Raw genomic sequence first — 14,243 nt, 5'->3', positions numbered from 1 at the left:
TCATAAAACTACTAGATGAATACTAAGCACATATTGGCAAAGCATTTTCCATTTGTCCACTATTTCTGCCGAGTGCGTCCTATTAAGAAGAACACATTTACGTGATAACTCTCTTTCTGTAGCCAGAGGGGCATAGTTATAAAGACACTATTTCAGGAGATGGCTTGGAGCTGAGATAGGCAAATGACAGACATAATTCAAGATGAGTTGAGAACAGAAAGTGAAAGCTTTAGATGAAATTCAATTGGCTAATGCTTATCTTAGTATAGGCAGCAAAACAGCACAGGAGTTTGCCCATTAATGTAGATTACAGAAATGTAATCCATAAACTAAAAGTCCCAAGACCTGAATTGAACATTCTAATCTCTACCTGTTCCCTTAAGATGTATCATTAGCCAAATCTTTTCATCAAATGTGAGTGACCATAGTTGGAGATCTGACCCCAAATGGAGGTCATGCTGAATGTGTGAGGGTTTGAAAGAAATGGAGTTTGATATTGCTTTGTGTTACCAGAAGATTAGACATTTCCTTTGGGAAAATGCAAGATTATTCTGGGCAAGCATTTATGCAAATCTCAGCACATTCCATTATGGTATATAGAATTTCTTGCCACTAAATAATACATTTAGCTTTCAAGAGTGGGATTCTATCTTCTAAAGAGATCAGACCTGGATGCATTTTTTACATTTTCCTTACTTTATCACTAAAGACTGACAGACTTCAGTAATACTGAGATTACATCCTGACCTTTTCTTACTAATAGTACTTTGGGAGAGGATATTGACCACCAGTCAGGAACTGCTATTTATGAAATACCTCCTTGCCATCACCATTATGATGACCATCATTGCCATTGTCAGTGCTAACCTTCACCAAGACCTTACAGGGAATGGTCTCTTTAGACTGAATACTGCCAACAACTCTATGAGGTAGGTATTAGACCCTAAACTCCACAAGGGCAGGGAACACGTCTGTTTTATTCCCTTCTAGGTATTTTATTTCTAGAAAAAATATCTAGTATTAGAGATGCTCCATGCATACTTATTAACCATTATTAATCTTATTTTGCAGATGTATAAATTGAAGCATAGTGAGTAAACTTCAAGTGCCAAGATCATATACTTGAACCCAAAGCCAGCACTCCAGTCATTACAAGGAGGGAACTTGGTACATTCTACAGGAAAGAGCATAGAGGGCCTTTGACTATGGCTGAAATCAGGGTTGTTTCTATTTCTGAACTGAATGTAAGTTATCCTTGCTACATGTTTAGAAGAAAGGAGGTGATGCATTGAGATATCCTCTCCACATCTTCTCCTTCAGCAGCGCAACAACGAAAGATCCATTCCAAACTGAATGCCCAAGACTGGAAAAGAAAGAATTCCAGTACCTCTCAGAGACTCCCGAATGTCATCATGCCCCCTTATACTGTTTTTGGACTAGTTTTAACCAATTGACATGTACTTGCTCATAGTAATTCCTTGGTAAGTCTAAATTTATTATTTTCAATTATTCAAATAACTCTAATTTTTATAAAATGTAATCTCTGAAAATTCTTATTAAACATACATCCCAAATGATCCCCATGATTTTCAGAATTAAAAATATAATAAATCTTATACCTCTTTTTCCCCTTTTCCCCCTTTTCTTACTATTCACTTCCTAGTACTTACTTTCCCATGTGGGTCAAATTCTATCACCAGAAAAGGAAGCAGTGCGTATTGCATTAAGTTTAATGAACTTTACAATATTATTACCCAGTCAATCAACAAATGTTACTACATAGACCAGTGGGATATAAGGAATAAGAGACATGCCTCTTTAAGGGCTTATCAGTCAGTGTTTGGGGACAGGGCACCTGTTCAGCAGAACCTGCAAAGCAACATACAGTAAATACTAAGCAAATGATGTTGTGGAGTATGGACAAAGCAGAGGCCTTGTGTGGCTGGGGCACATGCAGAGGAGGACAGAAAATAAAATGGGCCAAGCTAATCCTTAAGGAGGGAGCTGAAGTCCTAGGATAAGGTGATTGTTTCTTTTATATAAAAAAGTCATTTAAAGGACACAGAGTTTTTTCTTGTAGAATATATTCTTTTCCAAGTTCTCTTACGTTAATTAAAATCTTCATAAATCTAGTGTTCCATATTTTAAAGATGCTATCTCAAATTTTTAGTTTTGAGAACAAAAGTATTTTTAATTCACTAAAGGAGAACGTTTGCCCTTGTTCCCAGTTAAAATAACCACTTTTGCTGCTATATGAATGGTTGAATTTTGTCTTTATGGTCACCCATATTAGTTTGATGTTATTTGGATAACATATTTAAAGCATCTCAGATCTTTTTGAGCCAAAATTAATCAGCTGTATTTTTGACAAGTCAGAGTACACCTGAGGATTGAACATTCCCATGGATAGAAAGATAAACTACAGTAGCAGTTTTCAAATTGGGCACATTTTCCTCAAGAGGCTTAGAACAAAATGAAAGAAATGCTTGGGTAATCTGAAATTTTGTGGCATCGGTGTAGATTGATTTCTGGGGCATGGATATTGACTATGCAAAACAGAGAGACATCGATAACATTTGTTTTACAAAGTTGGCTCAAAAATTACATGTTCAAATCTCATAATCTATTACGTGTAGTAAAATTGTCTTACCCTCTTACCCTCCAAGAATACGATATATTTCATATACATTACATTTTTGCAAGTCTTTTCGATTGACAGGCTTGAATTGGTTGAATTTCTGAATTCTTAGAGACACCAGCCCCAATACTACCTAAGCTTCATTAATGTTACTTACCTCCATAGAATTGCTGGCTCAAAATTTAAAATAGCCCTCTAAAGAAATGTATCCAGTAAAATGGCTTGGGAACCCAACAACTGAATTTTCAGCTTTACCAAACTACCCAATCCAAATCTACCTTCACACTAGAGAAAAAAAGTCTGTATGAAGACCTTTGCAAATACTCTGGAAAAGATAGCTGATTAGAATGAAGGGGACAAGCTCCAGTCAGGCACTTTTCTTTGCTTTCTGTCCCCATGTTTACTCCCAAAAGTCCACAGAGAAATTCCTTCTAGTGTGTGATTTCAGCAACAAGCCACTTGGTGACTCTCAGGTGTAGACTATTGCTATAATAAGCTGGGGATCAACCTCATTTGCAGGCTGGACCCTCTCTCTCCCACTCACTTTTTGCTGGCTCAGCTGACCCTTTGCTGTGGACTGTCACGCTCTATGATGACTAAGTGGGTCATTCAGCATCCTGGTTTATGAATTCTGAGCATTAAGAACATTATTTTGCTCAAGAGAAGGTCTATAACTTCCTGTCATGGGAAACAAACTTTCTAACTACATGTGCCATTTAATGTGCCTGAAATATGACGTATTCACAATCGTATCTCAAGTATTGCTAATGTACTGGTTAAAAGAAGGAAGCAAATTCCTGGTCAGGATCCAATGCCTCACATTTCCTGTTGTGCTGCTGTTAGGGGAAACTGGCTTCTTACGTGCAGAATTAGCAGTTTTAACACTGATGTCTCCATTCCAGATTGTGAGCTTCCGAAGGGACTGTGCCTCTGCTGAACTTCTACACATAACATCACTCTCTAGCGGATAAAACTTTAGACACAGATGAAACCCCAGTGAAATCAAATGTCAGCTTCTAAACGTGTTGGGTGAATGGACTGTAACCTGATTCAGAACGAAGAGGCAGAAAAGGAATGATTTTCTCTAGGAGAAATTACTGTAGTCTCCTTGGGTCATCCGAGTGTCTCTGGCTATTTAGCAGAAGTGCTTGATTTGATTCCTTTGGAAAAAGCTCACTTGACTGGAATGCCAAAATCTATGAAATGAACCTCCCAGGTGGAAGAAAAGAAAGTGACAGTCAATGAAGTCAGAGCTAGTTTGGTCAGAACAGTCAACTATTAGGAAATCCAATCTAACTGCAGAGCAGCCCTATGTCCTCATTTGCAAAATATATATAATGTTCTAAAGTCCTCACTATTCCAATGACATTCATATGTATTATTATAATATTTATTTTACTTCTTTTTACAACAGTCTGACTGGATTCACTGTAAACATCTTGATTAATTCTTCTTTGAATAACTGAATGCTTCTAAAGTCTGTGCCCTTGTAAACTTTTAAAAGCTACTGCTCCAAAAACAGCATGAGAGGTTTTCAAATACATGTCTGTCTGTTGAGCTCTATATTTTCTCAGATACCTCAGAGGACAGGAAAAAAAAAAAGAATCACTGGATTCAGCTCAAAAAGTGAAGGGAAGAAATCCCCCATAGTGACAAACTGCATGGCAAAATTCAGATGTTGGGATCAGGGAGGGAGGAACTCACTGAAGAACTCTGCCTAAAAAACAGGTCCTGAAAAAGATTCAAACTTGAAAAAGATTCAAACTTAATATTAGACATTGACATATTACATTATACTTTCTGCCACAGAGAAAATATCCACTGACTTTTTCATCCAGAAGAGAGAAGGAAAAAGAGACATAAGATTGAAAAAGTCTGAGTGATCTAAATTCAAATCAACACCAAAAATCATTAGGGAAGCAAATAGTATGCACATTTTGGTCTTAACATTAATAAAATCCTTGTTTTTTTTAATTCAAATCCTTTTGATTTTTTTCAAATCCTTTTGAATATTTTCCTCTAAATTAAGGTAGTGTGACATGCTTTCAGTGACACCACATCAATATTGTTAAGAATAAGAAGTAGACACTTTCATAATGAGCAGCCTGGTGTCTATAAATGATGTCCTAGAAAAAAGCATTATTATAAGGTCAAATTCAGTCCTAAAATGAAAATGAATGCTTTAACTGAATTGTTGGATACATCGAGGATTCCTAAGAAAAATAATTCATAAAATGTCTACATTTGAATATTATATTAGTTAGATACTTTTCAATCCATTAGAGGCTTGTTATTTCCTTTATGTTTTCTACTAAAATACATCTTTTCCTGCAATAAGAATAAATTCTAGTTTTGAAAAGAATTCTGGCATACAACAGAGAGTATGTTGTGGAGTGTGTTAGTAAATTACTGAATCTAGCCCCTTCTCTGAAACTTGGGAAACTCAGTCCTTAAATAATTGCTTGGGAGGCATATTGAAGAGTGAAGGATCTGTGAACCCCTGTCCTGTCCTGGCAACTAAATGTGGAAAAGTTTTTATTCTGTCTGGAAGCAGACCAACAGAGAGCCCTAAATAGAAGCAGCTTAAGGGCGCAAAAGACTCCATAATTAGGTCTCTGCTTCATCTAAATGCACATGACAAACTTCTAGAATTGCTGAAGGTCTGCCACTTGCTACCCCCATCACTGGAATAAGAGCCAGCTTGGAGGTGAAAAACCAAAGCTGGAGCCTCAGAGCAACTATCAGCTGTGTGGTCATGAGCGTGTCACCTCTACTCTCTGAGCTCACTTCCCTTACAGTATTGATTTCAAGCTCCAATGAGATAATGCCTGTGGTGTATAAAGAGCAGAGCAGCAAGCTGCATCATTTTGCAGGTGAAGGTTCTACAAACCATAACAGGTGAGCAGAGCTACTGTCAGTAGGACTAGTAAAGCAAAGGGAATTTGCAATCCTGATGATCAGTTGATATAAGGAGAATTATAACTACTCTCCGCTCAAGATTCAAGTGTGGTATGCAGAGGCTTCAGAGGAAACTAAGAAAACGCCCTCTCTTCAAAGTCCTTTAGCATGGGAAGAAGGCACTACTCTGGCCATCACGGCTCCTGACGTTAGATGATCTTAACTCACTCCACACTGATGTCAAAACTGCTGCACTGTTCTGTAAGCAGCAGACAAGCTGCTGCAGGACTGCAGAACCTGCAGGCACAAGTGATTAGAAGCAGCAGTCGGAAGTTAACTCTAATCGTGATTTAACACTAATTAGTAATGGTCATTTTCATAATCCTATTTCATGAGGTTCTTTGCCAGAGTTGTCAAGGGTATCATGTGTTTTTCTCTAGATGACAGTTACTATTTCAGTTGCTAACGATAAAAACTGCTGGGCAGCCCTACAGACTCACATTTCACTCATTCACTACTTCATTCATTCGATTTCATAGAAGATGCATTCTGGCCACTCACAATCAAAAAATTATAGAAAATACCAACTTTAAGCAATTCAGTCCTTTAGTTGGAAAAATAAAAATGCAAATAGGAAGCCAAAGTACCACAATTCGTGCTAGGAGAGAAGTAAAGCATAGGTATATGCACTATTTCAGAGTTGTATGGAAGCCACGTTCTCCTTTTTCCTAAGTGTGGACAATGTTTTAGTTATACCTTTTTTGAAGAATCAGAAAAACCAGATTTGTGGAATAGAGGAGGTCTCATATTTTGTTGAGCTGATATATCATGGGAATGGAGGAGAACAGACAAAATAGTAAAACTGGGACACCCACTGTCACTTTCCTAGACCATTTCTCTAACGATGCCTGTCTATAATGCTGAAATCCACACAATCTGAAACCCACGCACACCAAGCTAGGACTTTAGGCAGGTTTAATGTCCAATTCCAGTATGTTTTTCATTCGTCAAAGGTAATCACTGCTGAAATGCTTCATTGTGCACAGAAGAGGGAAAAAATAAGACATTCTGGGCTGCTGGATTCACCATAAGAATGCTTTCGGGGAAGAAAATAATTCTGAGATTGTGCAAATGAAACAATGCAGCTGAACCACTATTTCTTACCACTTAAAAATTACAGGCAGGATTGGTGCTGAGCTGCTCTGTGAGGCCAGCCAACTTGAGTTGACTCAAGAATAGCACCGTCTGTGGAACAGGGGCCCAGCTTTAAGGGTGAGAGGGATTCTACAAGTATCCCTACAATCTGTTTTTTTTCCATTTTATAATCTGAATTGGGTCATTCCCTGGTGACATTTTTCTAAGTTTTAATGGGAATCCTTGCAAGAGTCTAGAAATGTTTCACTAGCATTGACAATTATGCACTGCCTATCTTAAAAACCAACATTGAACGCTGCTGCTGCACAACCAGTAAAGCAGACCTACTTCAACTATATGTTGTTTTGTTTTGTTTGTACTTTGGGACTAAACCCAGGACTGCTGAACCACTGAGCCACATCCCCTGCCTTTTTCTTTGTTTGTTTTTTGTTTTGAAACACAGTCTCGTTAAGTTGCTGAGGGCCTTGCTAAATTGCTGAGACTATCCCCGAATTTGCCTCAGCCTCCCTAGTCACTGGGTTTACAGGCATGCTCCACCACATCTGACTCTCAGCTATACGTTTTGGTTTTAGAATATTTTTCAGTTATTCCTTCATATTTTACTTAAAAAAATAAAACAAGGTTGTTATGAACTGGATTTTGGTATCCCCCTAAAATTCATATATCAACGGTCTAGCTTCCAGTGTGGTTATATACTCCCCATGGAGCTTTCATGGAAATAATTAAGGTTATATAAGGTGATAACAATGGAATCCTGATCCAGCAGGGTTAGTATCTTTGTAAGAAGAGACACAGAGAGTTTCCATGCACAAACACTGGCAGAAAGGCCAGGAAAGCACACCGTTCAGAAGGTAAGCTTCTGAGACTCAGAGCCCTCACCAGACACCAGCCCTACTGACACATTACTTTTGGAATTTTCTAGCCTCTATAACTGTGAAAAACTAAATTTCTGTTGTTTAAGTACCAATCTATGGGTTTTTTAAAAAATAGCAGCCTAAACAAACTAATACAAGAGTTAAATGAATATTGTTTAGGGGTCCCAATTAGCCTGTGTCTTGAACTGTGTGGTTCAGAGAAGTACCACTTTGTTCAGTGCCAAGAAGTTTAATCTAACTGTAGAACTAGAGCAAGATGGGTCTCTGAGGCATACAAATGGAGCACTTCTTTGAGATCACAACCTAAAGGGCAAGTGTTAGTTTGGCATTATTTTTGATTGATGTCCATTGGGCTCCACTCCATGACAATTGTAAATGTATTAGACACTTTTTCTCTAGGGCCATTTGACTTGGTCATTTTGACTGCACCAGTGACAAATTCGTCAGAGCCATGGAGTGAAATAGCATGATCATTCTCTGGTCATGATCACTCAATGTGGAACCATAAAAGAGGTTTATACCTGCTAATATAACGTAGCCATATTTAAAAGGGAGTCCACTTTAGTATACAACTTTAGCCTGTATTAACATTCTTTATTCTTAGTTATTTTTTCCTTTTCAAATTTTAGTGAATATTCTTTTTCTTTGAGTTTTTGGAAATGACTGCATAGTCATCTTAATTCTCAGCCCTAACAATACCTGTTAACTGTTGACAATCAAGTATCAGATTTTCCAGATTCTATATGAAAACTCTTGGGGTTTTTTCCTATCCTCCTTTCTCTCACCCAACTTTCTTTTTCTTTGTTCAACTAATATTTACAGTACTCACATTTGTACTACTATTTGAAGATAAATTTGTCAATATTGCCATATCTTCTTATGTGAAAGTGCTAATGTCTTTTAGCAAAAGTGAGGAGAGTGAGTTTGTTTGATGTGAGAATTTCTCTATGCATTTACTAAGTGGTAAGTAGCCTGCAGTTTTTAAAAGTATTGACATGATTGTAAACAGAAGAGCAGAATGCAACATTCTCTGCAAGGTATTATTTGTCACATGCATCAATATTTCCTGAATGAATCTGATATGAAAGGTACATGCTTTCACTCAAATGAGATCCTTCACAATGCAAGTAGCATATCGATGCCACACCACGCCCACTGGTTCAGTTGGGAGAAATGTTTACAGACTCCAAATACCACTTAGAGCTTGTTTGTTTTGATGCTGATGTTAGTATTATCCTGAACCACAGTGTGAAAAGCATTAAAATCAATCTATAAATCCATGAATCACATGCAAACTCATATTTTTCTTATTTCCTATTAAAAATAGACACAACCAATATTGAATTTTACTCACAATCTTCTACAAAATGGCTTTTAATCTAGGTGAAACAGTAGTGATACTGCCAATATGGGATTCCAAAATCTTGGATTCAAGTCCTAGCTCTGCCCCTAACTAAGTGGACATGAGCAAATCACTTAATTGTCTGGGTCTCGATGTTTTTCATCTATATGAAAATAAATCAAAATAGGTGATCTCTGAGATCCTTGCTGATATTAGAAATGAAGTCTTCAGTGTCATCATCACCTCCTGGACCTCTTCCTTCACACCTCCTGAGATAATTGGATTTATCTCCTTCATGCCCCTTTTATACCTGATTGTAACCTTTTCATGATGCCTATTTGGTAGGTTCCTGGAGAGCAGGAACTAGGCCTTTTCCCTCCAGGACCCCAGAATCCTGTAGTAGAAGCTTGATGGATGTATATCGATATATACACAGTGAGCAAGCCAATGTTTTTTTTGCCCCATTTTAACAAAGTGTCTCATTCAAAGATGTACAGAAAATAGCAGATAAAATTCTTCACCCATCCTATTTAAATAGTCAATCTGGTGTAAAATATGTTCTTGCTATCTTGAAAGTGAAGAAAATATTCAGAAATAATTCAAAATTTCAGCCATGCTTAATGTAGCCATAAGTGCTAATGCAACATTTATTTTAAGCTTCAAGGAAATGGAATTCTCTTGACAACCTCAAGAACAAACATACTCACCAATTTTTAAATGGTTCATTTTCTTATACTCATAAAACATAATGTCTGTAGGTTTCTGCATCTTTTATGGAAAAAAGTTTCCAATAAAATCATAGATATATCTGCAGATTGGAGGACCTTAGAGAACATACTTTTCTTATTAACCTTTATAAATGGTGTGCTGGTGGTCCCCAAGAGTACCTCCAGCCTGGATGATTGTCTAGGAGAACTCTGAGGATTTGACATAGAGTTGTACTTGAGGCCATTACTGACTGCAACATAAGATACAAAGCAATCCTGGCAAAGGAGAAAGGCACATGGGAGAAGTCTGGAGTAACCCATTACAAGCCTTCAGGGGCTCACTCCCCAATTCCTCCAGCAAGAGTTTTGAGAACACATGTGAAATGTTATCTACCACAGAAACTCATCAAGCACTCAGTGCTTATTTTATTAGAACAGGTCACTTACTCATTCTCCACCTGGCACTTATCAAAATTCCACACTTCTAGAGGGAAAGTAGATGTTGCACATAAGTCACAATGTTTAAATAATCATTTAGGCACAGAGAGCCACGAGATCTATCATGAAATCCAACTTCCCACAAGATGGCTCCATAAGCAAGACTTTCAAAGGGCAACCATCTTGGTCACTTTTTACACAGATTGCAAATGCCATTGTGTAACCACCAGGCAGAGTGAGCAGAAGTATATTACTTATTAAGTGTCTACTGAAGGGCTGAGGATATAGCTCAGTTGATAGAGTGCTTTTCTCCCATATACAAGGCCCTGGGTTCAATCCCTAGCACCACCAAAAAGAAAAGAAAAATAGTCTACTGAAAATCCTTTAAAATTTAGTCATCACTTGTGCTAGGTATATTGTTTACCTTCTTTGACCCATACCTGAGGTCTGATGCTCAATTGAGTAAACACCATTATGTCATTCTAGGAAATGGTATCTTGAGTTGTTTAAGTAAATAAATATATGAATAAAGTCAGCAAGCGTATCGACTTTGTTTCTCTCTCATGCCTTTTCTAAATATGTTTTAACTTACTGGAAACTATATAATTGTGTTCTTATTATTGAAAAAATATAGCAACCAGTCCCTTTGCTCAACTCAGTTTAGTTTCTGGCTCTCACACAGAAACTAAACCTCCTCCAGTCTGGTGAAACCCATGAACCTCTTCTCAGACCAGTTGTTTTAAAAGCACAAAATAAAATACACAGAATTGCAAAGGAAGCATATTATTTTGAACTTCAGTTATCAAAATATTTTGAATTAATTTATAATATACATGTGTTTTATTAACACAGTAATATATCTAGCAGCAGATCTAATAACGAACATGATTTATAAATAATGATGAGTATAAACATTTCAAGGTACCTTTAACACATACAAGATAATCTGAAAATATGATTTCTTTTGGCACTTCTAAATAACACTATAATTTGTTACCAATTCCATAACTTAGGGAAAAGCTAAATTTCAGTAATAAACTAGATTAAATAAAGATATAGTATTTTTTTCTCATCAAATTTATAGTCTCTTACTGGCTATCTGCCTCCTACTGGCTATCTGTCTGGCTCCTCTAGTTATGGTATTGTCTGTTCATGATTGTCATCTGGCTGGTTGTAAGTAACAGAGATTCGCTTTGTAATGAAGAAAGAATTCTCCTTGTATACCCATTGTCATCCCCATTTAATTTCCAGTTTCCAACTTTTCAACAGTTTATGCACTTAAGACCCAAAGGTAGTTACCTGTTTTGTCAACTATGTTTCACTAGAATACAACCATCTTCATTTATTAACATATTCTTTATGATTGTTGCTATGGGCCAAATTTTGTCCTCCTTCCCAAATTCATATGTTGAAGCTGTAACCCCCAACGTGATGGGATATGGAGGTAAATAGGTTTTGATAAGGTCATGAGAGTAAAACACTTAAGACAGGATTGGTGCTTTTTTTAAGAGACACCAGAGAGTTTTCTTCCTCCTGTCTCATATGAGGACCCAGTGAGAAGGTAGTCATCGGCAAACCAGAGACAGAGCCCTTACCAGGAACCAAACTGGATGGTAACTTGATCCTGGACTTGCCAGCCTCCAGAACTGAGGAAAATAAATTTCTGTTTTTTAAGCCAACCAGTGTATGTATGGCATTTTGTCCTGGGTGACTAAGACAGCTGTGTTCACAGAGCAATGGCAAAGCTGAGGGATTGAGACTGTACCACAGATTCTAAAATATTTACAAGGGTTCTTGACATAAAAAGTTTGCCAAACTCTGCTGTAGTTTATTTTGGATGTAATTACCACTTAGATCTCTAGAACTTTGATGTAGAGGAGTTTTAGGATAGTTAAGGGGAGCTACATGTTCATAGCAAGCATCTCATTTTTCCTTAATGGAGATGGAGTGCAGGCAGCTAAAGAACTGTCCCTTCTCTCTCAACAGCCACTGAAAACTGCACACTATACAAACCTCTCCACTGAGCCACTGTAAAAACTTATATAGCTAGAGCTGGAATCCACTGTGGCTGAAAACATGGTTCACAATTTGCTCCCCCATTTACATGGCTTTAATCAGTGGTTATGATAGTTAGGGTCAACAGCATACCAAGGACATAATTTTGATTATACAATTCAAAACAAATATTCAGTACTATAACACTTTTTGCAATAAAAACAAGATATTTTTATTAATAGATCAATGAGAATAAAGTGAATGAGAAACAGTCAGAGAATCAGTCAGAGATAGATTCAAATCCAAACACCATCCCATAGTTATTTGGCAACTATCTGTCCCCGTCTCAGAACTTCTACCTCTTCATAGATGAAATGGAGGCCACATTGCCTTGTTTGTGGGTTGCTGATATTTAATAAGATTATTGTATGCAAAATATGTTGAAGTTTAGGGGGCATATAAAACAAGCTCTCAAAATGATAGTTTATATTACTGGTCCTTGGAAGATATTTTTTCACAGTTTCTCCTATTTTTATTTTGCTGAGAATAAAGTGCCATTGATAATCTGCCCTGTACCCACAATTTGCCCACTTATTGAAATAATCCATCAAGAGCAGAAGGGTTGGAATTATTAAAAAGTGACACAGTTATACTAGGGAACAGGTTATTAAGGCACCATTTGATGTCACTTAGCACCTCTGTACCCAAGGAGACAGGCAGCTCAGTCCCAATTCCTATTAAAAAATAGCACAAATTTTCTGTCTCTACCTGGTTTCTCTCAGAGGCAGCTACACTGGCATGTGCACTCTGCCATCATGACCAATGAAGAAAGAGAGTTTGTGTGTTTGTGTGTAAGAGAAAAAGAGGAGGTAGAGGTTTATGATTGACTCATTCATTTTTTATTTTCTGTGGGTGATTTGTTTTAATTGTCCTTTTTTGCAACCTACTATTGCAAATATATTGGTTGGTCTTAATATTAATCCCTCTGACCCTAAGGTTCCTCTTGTACTTTGAGAGAAGTAAAACTGCCTGTTTTATTTTACGGGACTATTATAAACATCAAAGGAGATACAGGGTAAACAACATGTTTTCAGGAGGGCAATGACAAATGAGATTTGTCTTGAAGATGGAATGACAAAAAATAGGGGTTTTGGTAATCTTGCAAGAAGGCAGAAGATTTAAAATCTGGCAGATTCTAGGTTGGACAGACTTAGGATATAGTTTCAGATTCCTAACAGGCTCCCTGTAGACCAGGAACTTGTCATTGCGAAAAGTAGATGGTAGTCCAAAGAGACTCTGCACTTCCTAACAAACAAGCAAGAAAGGTCCATACGTAGTTGTTGTCTGGCATCTCATCACCGCCTAAATGTTCAATTATTTGTGCTTCACATCATATTCACACTTGAAGCTTCTTGATTATAGGGAATCTGAAGTTAGTCTTTGTGTTCTCTAAGCTATTTACTTGTCTCAGGTTCTGCATGCTCAATCAATGACTATTAACAAAAGCATAAACTGAAACTGTCGTTCAAATATAGATCAGATATTGCAACACATCCAGTACAAATACTACACCTGCTGGTCTTGTCTCCTCTTGGAACCCTGAGTAGGCATCAAGTTGATTTAATGATGTTCATTTCTATGTTGCTACAGTATAGACATTAATTTGTCTCTTGACTTTTTTTCCCCTCTATGTTAACTACAGAGAAGGTTTTATTTAAGAGATAGTGGAAAGAAAGGATTCTTATTGCAAAATACTTCACCATAAAGAATCAATCATTTTAGATGAAATTCCTTAAGTGCAGCTATCCAAACATGTGTTTCCTTCTTGGCAATAAAAGAGCCCTAGTCAATGCCCGATGACCTATAAATCATAGCTAGGAGATTTCTTTATGCAAATTAAATTTGTGTCACACTCATCAATAAAAAAAGAAAATTATAATGAAGATTAAGTTTGGAGCAGCAGTACAAAATAAAGGATTCCTATACATACTTGTTGGAATACGTCAGAGTGGCTAATTAATTTTTGAGATAGTGTTCTTTGAAAGGATTAATGGAGAATAAGCTTTGTGAATTGATTATTAAAAGAGAAGGATGGTTTAAGAGGGTTGGGAATGTAAAATAGGCAACCAGCTTGATTAACCTTACCAGCTTTAAAGGAGTCTATATAATAACGTAAAAGACACTGATATTGATTT

The 14,243-nt window shown here is 37.0% G+C and overlaps 1 protein-coding gene across 1 annotated transcript in view; it reads right to left on the bottom strand.

Annotated features, from left to right (window-relative positions):
- Positions 1-14,243, bottom strand: part of Kcnh5 (potassium voltage-gated channel subfamily H member 5) — a 303,814-nt gene that overhangs the window by 53,900 nt on the left and 235,671 nt on the right. The gene's annotated exons all lie outside the window — the stretch shown is intronic.

This window comes from Marmota monax, unplaced genomic scaffold (assembly GCF_021218885.2).
Source record: "Marmota monax isolate L192 unplaced genomic scaffold, Marmota_monax_Labrador192_F-V1.1 WCK01_AAM20220418_F8-fsc00001, whole genome shotgun sequence".
NCBI lineage: Eukaryota > Metazoa > Chordata > Mammalia > Rodentia > Sciuridae > Marmota > Marmota monax.
Note: the sequence above shows the minus strand (reverse complement) of the source record. Positions and strands in the feature narration are given on the sequence as shown.